The sequence below is a fragment of the Rattus rattus genome, chromosome X (assembly GCF_011064425.1).
Source record: "Rattus rattus isolate New Zealand chromosome X, Rrattus_CSIRO_v1, whole genome shotgun sequence".
NCBI lineage: Eukaryota > Metazoa > Chordata > Mammalia > Rodentia > Muridae > Rattus > Rattus rattus.
In genome coordinates, this window is record NC_046172.1 from 47,489,302 (window position 1) to 47,499,328 (window position 10,027).

Genomic DNA, 10,027 nt, shown 5'->3' on the forward strand with positions numbered 1-10,027 from the left:
AAGGTCATCAGTGATCAGCCCAACCTGTCTGTGGTCCATCCCATGAGTGCTCACCAAACCCTGACACTACTACTGATCCCATATTATACTTGCAGATAGGAGCCTAACATGACTGCCCTCTTAGAGGCTCAACCAGCAACTGACTGAGACAAATGCAGGTGCTTGCAGCCAACCATTGAAGTGAGGTTGGGGACCAATATGGAGGAATTGAAGAAAGGACTGAAATAGCTGAGGAGGATTGCAACCATATAGGAAGAACAATCTTGTCAGCTCTCTGGAACCCCCCAGAGCTCCTAGACACTAGGTCACCAAACAAGGAGGATACATGGGTTGGTCTGTGTCCCCAGGCACATGTATAGCAGAGGACTGTCTTATCTGGCTCCAGTGGGAGAGGATGTGCTTAATTCTGTGGGAATTTGGTGCCCCCAGGAAAGGATACAGGTGATGGTAAGGTGAGGGAAGGGGGGTAGAGTGGGGTGGAGGAGCACCCTCTCTAAGGCTGGGGGTGGGGGGATGGGTTGAAGAACCCTGGGATAGGAGACCAGAAAGGGGGGCAACATTTTAAATGTAAATAAATAAAATAATTTAATAAAAAAGAAGAGGTTCAAATGGAGAAAAGGAAGCAAGAGCGGATAATGGAAATTAAGAGGGGGAATAAGAGTAGTAGAGGACAGAAAGAGGGGAGGGAGAAAGCAGTTGAGTTTCAATAAGTGTGAAAATGACTAAATGAAAAATTTACAATTATATACATATATAATTATCTTTATATGTGTATGTGTGTATATATGTATATAATTATCTATATATAGAAAAATTAAATATTCATTCCTATTCTTAATGATACAGCTTTTATAGTCTACTTTCATGTAAGTAAAAATTAGAATGTGACTGTAGATTACTTTATTTCCTAATAAATATGAATTGGATATATGAATTTATGAATATTTTGATGATGTAGTTTCTAAAGACAGTTGTCTAAGTTTTAATTTTAGTGTTATTTAGAAAAGGCTTCTATATGCCATAGATATGTTTATTTTTCAACTAATAATTTATACTTACATATTTCTTCCTGATATATAGGTACATGAGTGTTTTCTTCTACTATACCTTATTTTTTATTACGTATCTTTGAGGATGAAGGGAAGTTTTTATACTTGATACAATATTATTTACCATGTTTTACTTCTGGAATAAATATTTGTGTTTTATATTTTTCTTTTTCTACTGTTTGGGAATAAAGATTTGCAAGTACCAAGAAAACACTTTACTACAGAGCTACATACCAAGCAAGCCTATTCTTTATGTTTATATTGCTGTAAAAGATCTAGTTCTAGTAAATTTGGGTCTAAAGTAATTTGTCAATAAATTTTCCAACCATTCTGAAATAATCTTATGGGATAAAGACAACTTGTTCACCTGGACTTGTTTGTCGGATTTTTCCATTTAGCTGTTGGAGTACTTGTCTATTTTTCATTGGATTATTTCCTTTTGCTTGTCAAAATTTATTAACCACATTTCCAGATTTTCTACTCTATTTAATTTTTTTATGTCAAAAGTATAGTCTTGAATAATGAAGATATGTAGAAACTCCTGAACTCATGTAGTAAAGATCTTTCAAATGATTATTTTTTTTGTTTGGTCTTTTGCATGTCTTTATTTTATTTTATTTTATTTTTATTAACTTGAGTATTTCTTAATTACATTTCGAGTGTTATTCCCTTTCCCGGTTTCCGGGCCAACATCCCCCTAACCCCTCTCCCTCCCCTTCTTTATGGGTGTTCCCCTCCCCATCTTCCCCCCATTGCCACCCTCCCCCCAACAATCTAGTTCACTGGGGATTCAGTCTTAGCAGGACCCAGGGCTTCCCCTTCCAATGGTGCTCTTACTAGGATATTCATTGCTACCTATGAGGTCAGAGTCCAGGGTCAGTCCATGTATAGTCTTTAGGTAGTGGCTTGGTCCCTGGAAGCTCTGGTTGCTTGGCATTGTTGTTCATAAGGGGTCTCGAGCCCCTTCAAGCTCTTCCAGTTCTTTCTCTGATTCCTTCAACGGGGGTCCTATTCTCAGTTCAGTGGTTTGCTGCTAGCATTCGCCTCTGTATTTGCTGTATTCTGGCTGTGTCTCTCAGGAGTGATCTACATCCGGCTCCTGTTGGCCTGCACTTCTTTGCTTCATCCATCTTGTCTAATTGGGTGGCTGTATATGTATGGGCCACATGTGGGGCAGGCTCTGAATGGGTGTTCCTTCAGTCTCTGTTTTAATCTTTGCCTCTCTGTTCCCTGCCAAGGGTATTCTTATTCCCCTTTTAAAGAAGGAGGAATTCACATTTTGATCATCCGTCTTGAGTTTCATTTGTTCTAGGCATCTAGGATAATTCAAACATTTGGGCTAATAGCCACTTATCAATGAGTGCATACCATGTGTGTTTTTCTGTGATTGGGTTACCTCACTCAGGAGGATATTTTCCATTTCCAACCATTTGCCTATGAATTTCACAAAGTCATTGTTTTTGATAGCTGAGTAATATTCCATTGTGTAGATGTACCACATTTTCTGTATCCATTCCTCTGTTGAAGGGCATCTGGGTTCTTTTCAGTTTCTGTCTATTATAAATAAGGCTGCTATGAACATAGTGGAACACGTGTCTTTTTTATATGTTGGGGCATCTTTTGGGTATTTGCATGTCTTTATTAAGTTTCAAATCATTTTAAATGTTTAATAGAAAATGATTGATGACACTTTTTCTTGGGGTTTAGTGTATGAATCAACTTAGAAAAGGATTATCTTTGCATGAAAACATGTGTCCAGTACAAAAAGAATAAACATATAACTTAATTTTTATTTTTTACCTTTATTATCAAAATTATTTGAATTTTCACTAATATGCCTTAACTATATTTCTCTGTTTTCTTCTCATGTTATTCACGTTTACTGATACTATTCTAGAGGGTAATATTTTAATTACAATTGTGATGCATATTGGCTAATATGTAGACAAGTAATTTATTATTTGCTTTAAGTTTTTTTTTTTGGGTGGGGGTATCCTTATTTTAATACAGGACCCCATTATGCAGATTTAGTTATCCAGTGAGTCACTTTATACATTACACTGGTTTAAACCTTCTCTTTTAGAATTCCTTCTTCTTCCTGAGTATTGTGATTACAAATGTGCACCACCATGCCTGGCTTACTTATTTTTAATTAATAAATATCTTATCATATGTACTTTTCCTTTATAATATGTTACTTTCAAATATATGCATGATAGAAGGGTTAAGTCAGGGTAAGTAACACGGTTATCTCACATGCTGTTTGTGGTAAATACACATTAATTTGAAAAACTATGATGTATTTTTATATATTAACCATATTAGAGAATTTACTTCTTTAACTTGTTACTCTCATATAACTGGCATTAACCTATATTTCTCCTCCATTGTTTGATACCTACCATTAGAACATCTGTTTATATGACTTTAAAAGTTTTCGATTCCACATGTAAGTGAAATCATGATATCTGTGTTATTCTGCCTGATTTGTATGCAATGACATAAATAAAACTGGTACATTTTTCTAGGCTAAAGTTAAAATTTCTCCTTATTTTAAAAGTCTGAATCATTTTGCATAGTCTTAATACACCAGAACAGTTTATACATTTTTAATTGAGTAATAAATAATTTTGGTTGTTTTTATACATAGTAAAAGAATTGCTTGTACAGCATTTCACTTTTTTTAATAAAAAAGAACCAATTCTATTTGCCATTCTGTTTGCCATGGGCATTGTTTCACATTTGTGACAACAGCATCTAAAGGTTTCCTTCACTTCTTATTCTTGCCAATACTTCCTTCATTTCATCTTTTCTTTTTTTATAATAGCAATTCTATCAATAGAAAGGTGGTATCTTATTTTTTTTAATTTGGATTTCTCTAGTGGCTAGCAATTTCAAAAGTGTTTACTTACACTTTTTGGCCATTTGTATCTATCTTTTTCATAAATGTTCACTCAAACACATATTAGTTATTTTTGTGTTCCTTTGATAAAACACCATGACCAAAGACAATTTAAAGAAGAGAACCTTTATTTTGATCTACAGTTCCAGAAAGGTAAGTCCATCATAGTAGGGCAGACCCATGGCAAAAGTGACAGGCATTGTGGAAAGAATATGAAGCTGAGAAATCACATCTTTAAACAAAACACACAACAGAAAATGAAATGGAAGTGGCATCAAGTTTCAATCTCTCAAAGTCTGCCCTCAGTGAAATACTTCATACAGCAAGGTTTTACCTTCCCATAACATCTCTAAACACAATTATCCAGTGGGGGTCATTTCTCCTTCAATCCACTATAGATATTTTGCCCATTTTTAAATCTGTGATGCTTTCTTACTTGCGAGGTATGTGATGTGCATATAAATTTTAGATCTTAACCTTTTATAAGATATGTGATTTCAAAGCAGTCTCATGTTTCACAGACTGTCTCATGCTTCATGAATTTGTGTATCATCCTTCAGCAGAGGCCATTCTAATAATCTCTGTATCGTTTCAGTTTTTGTATATGCACTGCCAAATCAAAACAGACCTAGTAATCTTTTTTTCTGATACAATATTTTATTGGATATTTTTATTTACATTTCAAATGTTATTCCCTTTCTCGGTTTCCAGTTCATAAACTCCCAAACCCATATGCCCTGCCCTTGCTTCTATGAGGGTGTTGCCCCACCTACCCACCTATCCACCCCTTCCATGTCCCCTGCCTGACATTCACCCACACTGCATTGATCCTTGGCAGGACCAAGGACTTTTCCTCCCATTCATACCCAACAAAGCCATCCTCTGCTACATATGCAGCTGGAGACATGGGTCTGTGCATGCATACTATGTGGATAGTGGTTTGGTCCCTGGGAGCTCTTATTGGTTAGTATTGTTGTTCTTATGGGTTTGCAAACCCCTTCAGCTCCTTCAGTCCTTTTTCCTACTTCTCAGTTCAGTGGTTGGCTGCGAGGGTCTGCTTCTGTATTTGTCATATTCTGGCAGAGCCTCTCAGGAGACAGCTATATCAAGCTCCTGTCAACATGAACTTCTTAGCATTAGCAATATTGTCTGGGTTTGGTAGCTGTATGTATATGGGCTGGATCCACAGGTGGGGCAATCTCTGGATGACCTTTCCTTCAGTCTGCTCTCCAAATTTTGCCTCTATTTCCTCCTGTGAATATTTTCGTTCCCCTTCTAAGAAGGACTGAGGCATCCACAGTTTGGTCTTCCTTCTTGAGTTTCATGTGGTCTATGGATTGTATCTTGCTTAATACAAGCTTTTAGGCTAATATCCACTTATCAGTGAATGCATACCATGTGTGTTTTGGTTGTGACTGGGTTACATCACTCAAGATGGTATTTTCTAGTTCAATCCATTTGCCTATTAATTTCATGAAGTCATTGTTTTTAATAGCTAAATAGTAGTCCATTGTGTAGATGCACCACATTTTCTGTATCCATTCCTCTTTGAGGGTGGTTTTCAGCTTCTAACTGTCATAGATAAGGTCACTATGAAGATAGTGAAGTACGTGTCCTTGTATATGTTGGAGCATCTTTTTGGTATATGCCCAAGAGTGGTAGAGCTGGGTTCTCAGATAGTACTATGCCCAATTTTCTGAGGAACCTCCAGGCAGATTTCCAGGATGGTTGTACCAGTTTGCAATCCCACCAACAATGTAGGAGTGTTTCTCTTTCTCCACATCCTTGACAGCATCTGTTGTCACCTGAGTTTTTGATCTTAGCCATTCTGACTGGTGTGAGGTAGAATCTCAGGGTTGTTTTGATTTGCATTTCCCTGATGACTAAGGATGTTGAAAATTTCTTTAGGTGCTTCTGAGCCATTTGATACTCCTCAGTTGAGAATTCTTTGTTGAACTCTGTATTCCATTTTTTAATTGGGTTATTTGATTCTCTGGTGTCTAACCTTTTTTCTTTTCTATACAGTTCTTTGCATATATTGGATATTAGCCCTCTCTCAGATGTAGGATCAGTAAAGATTTCTAACCAATCTACTGGTTGCCGTTTTATCTTATTGATAGTACCCTTTTACTAGCAGAAGCTTTGCAATTTTGTGAAGTCCCATTTGTCTATTCTTGATCTTAGAGCATAAGCCATTGGTGTTTTGTTCAGGAAATTTTCACCAGTGCCTATGTGTTCGAGATTCTTCCCCCCTTTTTCTTCTATTAGTTTGCATGTATCTGTTTTTATGTGGAAGACCTTGATCCACTTGGACTTACCCTTTGTACAGGGCAATAAGAATGGTCAACTTGCATTCTTCTACATTTGTTGAAAATGTTATCTTTTTTCCACTGGATGGTTTTTGATTATTTGCTAAAGATCAAGTGACAATAGATTTAGGTTCATTTCTGGGTCTTCAATTCTATTTTATCAATCTCCCTCTCTGTCTCTGTACCAATACCATGCAGCTTTTAATCACTATTGCTCTGTGGTACAGCTTGAGGTTAGGGATGGTCATTCCCTCAGAAGTTTTTTTTATTTAGGATAGTTTTTGTTATACTGCGGGTTTTTTTGTTTGGTTTTGTTTTTCCAAGTTAATTTGCAAATTGCTCTTTCTAACTCTATGAAGAATACAGTTGTAATTTTGCTTGGGATTTCAATGAATCTGTAGATTCCTTTTGGCAAGATGGCCATTTCTTTAAAGACAGATTTAAATGGATCCCAGATCTCTCGAATTAAGCTTAGATTCTGGCTCCTCTAAACTTGACTAGTGATATAAGTGATATAGATTTGTTTCTGTGCCCGGTGCCTAGTATTTTTGGTGTTACCATATGCTTGGAATTGCTGGTACTAGACTGTAGCATAGGCAGGACTATAGAGACTTACTTAGAGCATATAAGTGCTACTAAAAATCAAGGGGCTACATATGCAGTTGCTGATCCTGAAACTTCCATTGGTTTTAGGCCCTAGGCCACCAGATTGCAACCAGGCACACAAGGTTGCTCCTTGAATTGTGTTCATGGGAGACATTACAGCTCTATAGTCTTGTGGGACAAACCTGTAGCCTAAATTTATGAGAACAGGTTTATGAAAGACTAACATAGAATACTAGGCCATAATGATTTGACTGACTTCAGGAAATTCTATGACCTATGTCAATAAGTGTCTGTTAGATAGTTGATGCTGACATGGATCTGGGGTGTGTCAGAAGCCTGAGCCTAAAAAGGCTAACTCTGACCTAGTCAGGCCCAGAATGCAACATTTCAGTGGTTAGCATATAGTTCAGTACACTAGAGCCAGCTTGATGACTATGCACTTATCTTATATTGGAACATTCTGGAACCTGATGACACTGAAGCCTGACATGGCCTGAAATAAGTCCAGTGCTCCATCAAGCATGGGTCCAGGGATGGATCTTACTGGCATGGTATGGGCATGAAGAAAAGACAAATGCAAATACACAGAAAACTACAATTGGGTAAACTTGGCTCTATAATGGAAAAAAGTATCTCAGATGCTCTGTGTGTTTATTATATACAGTTGAACAGAGGGGGTTATTTCATACACCTAGACAAGAATCTGTGGTTATTATTGACCAATAAACGAAGGGGCAAGGTTTATATATATATATATATATATATATATATATATATATATATATATATATATATGGCAGGTTTAGCTAATTATGGTAGGAACTTTCTCTGCAGTGGAGCACTCTTCAAATCATAAATACTCATAGGTAAACATTTTCTTTGCAGACTATCAATATCAGCCCATGAACAAAATGAAGACTTTACCATCCTTCTAAGATTCACCTCTAGGGGTTGGGAGGCTGTGCCATTTTACCTTGTATCTGAAGCCAAGATCTATGACATGGGTGGCTCATATAAACAGCACAAATTCACTCAGTATTTCACACACTCAAGGCATTCTTTATTCCTGACAGTACATGGCCTCTGGAAATTGGAGATTGTCTGGCTATGGACAGTGTGGAGACTTAATCTTCCTCCGACTTGAAGTTGAATATGAAGTAGAAGGCTTTGGTAATATAGCAGGCCTGGAAACTTATATTCCACAGTTATTGGTCCAGAATCTAGAAACAACACCTAGTTAGTATTTGATTTTACTGACTATGCTGGTTAGTCTTTCTGAAACTGAAGTATATTAGAATCACCTGGGAGGGGGTGAATGACTAAGAAATTGCCTCCATTAGATTGGTCTCTGGGCTTTTCTATGAAATATTTTTTAATTGCTCTGTAATGTAGGCAGATACAGCCCGCTGGGGGCAGTGTCATTCCCTAAGTAAGTGGCCACGATTGTATAAGAAGGGTCGCTGAAAAACCAGAGTAGGCAGACAAGTAAACAAAATTTTTATGGTCTTCAGTTCCTATCTACAGGTTTCTGCATTGACTTCCCTTGATGACACTATAAACTGTAAAATGAAATAAACATCCTCCCCGTATTGCTTTTTGCCAGTACCATATTCACATCAATGGCAGTCAAATGAGGATACTAGGGTTGTCCCATGACAGGGTCTCAGACAAAGTCTGAAGTACTGTGTTCATTTCCCTCTTCTTCCAACATATAGAAACTCTCCAGAGTATGCCACCTGGGCTTGGGGGAAGTTGATACTATGGCCTTTCCTATTTGCTTGGGATGCATATTTTTTGGTGGTAGAATCTCAAACTTTTTCCCTTAACACTTGCGAAGGTAGTTTTATGTGTTTGGATAAGTATTTAAATGTGTGTTTTTGTGGAAACATGAGCTTTGGAGTGTCATACTTATTTTACTAACACAAGTCACCAGTCAATGAATTTTTTATATCTAGACTTTTATCAGTAAATCACTTTGGATATTAATTGGAAAAGTTTGTTGACTTTGTACCTTATTTCTTATAATCAAAAATTTTCCCAGAGTCTAAGAAGGGTGGTTCACTTCTTTCTGAAACTATAGCTCCAGAGAATTTGTCACCTTCTTGTGGCATCTCTGAGAAACTACACTCACATGGGCATTTCCCCTTCACAGACATACGTGAATACAAATAAGAATACTTTTAAAATGAGTAATCACTTTCCATGTTAATTTATAACTCTTCTTATATAGTTGATGACACAATGTTAACAAAGATCCCAGCATATAGGGCTACTTCAACTGGCTACTTCAACTGCCTAAATCTCCAGCTCCCGGGTTCCCCTTGCTTTGTGGCCACTGAGGGTAATTGCACTCATAAACTCATTTCTCCCCTCATAGACACACATTCATACACATAATAAATATGGATATGGGTTAAAATTTATAAATAAGACATATATATATATGTATATATATCGTCATAATCTATATTTTGGTGCTTTGAATAAGAAGTGTTCTCCAAAGTTTTGGGCATTTGAACACTTAGTCCCCAGTTGGTGACAGTATTTGAGAGGTTAAGGTGATATGGCTTTGCTGAATGAAGTATGTCACTGGGGTCAGGCTTTGAAAGAAAGAAGACTTGCCTACTTTCAGTTTGTTATCTGTGTCATGCTTGAGGATCAGAGTGTGAACTCTCAACTCCCTGCTTCTGTTAATATTTTTGCCTCTTACACTGCTGCTGTTGCTACTATTGTGAATGCTAACCCCTTTTAACCTTTAACCATGGTGCTGTGATCATGATATTTTGTCATAGCAACAGAAAAGTACCTAATATAAAAGTACCAGAGAGAGACTCATTTGAGGAACCTGACCAAGTGGTTTGGAGGAGGAGGAAAGGGGAAGACTTTGGAAGTGGAACTAGAAAAGTAATTGAATGGCAAGAGCAGAGCTTAAGGGACCATCCTAACAGGAGTTCTGACACCAATGGAACCAGTGAAGCCCAACTGAATAGGTTTCTGAGGGGAACATATTAGCAGTTGAAGTAGGAGCCAACTGTAGTATTTTGGCAAAGAATCTGGCTAATTTCTGCCCTTGTCCTAAAACTTGTTTGAGACAAAATTAAAAAGTAACGGAACTAGGCATGGTGATATTAGCTCTCAGGTGGCAGAGGTAGGTAGGTAAA

The 10,027-nt window shown here is 37.2% G+C and overlaps 1 non-coding gene across 1 annotated transcript; it reads right to left on the minus strand.

Annotated features, from left to right (window-relative positions):
- Positions 1-4,469: 4,469 nt before the first annotated feature.
- On the minus strand, positions 4,470-4,575 carry LOC116889433. The gene has a single exon (XR_004386395.1). It is a non-coding gene; the product is annotated as a U6 spliceosomal RNA (small nuclear RNA).
- Positions 4,576-10,027: the final 5,452 nt, after the last annotated feature.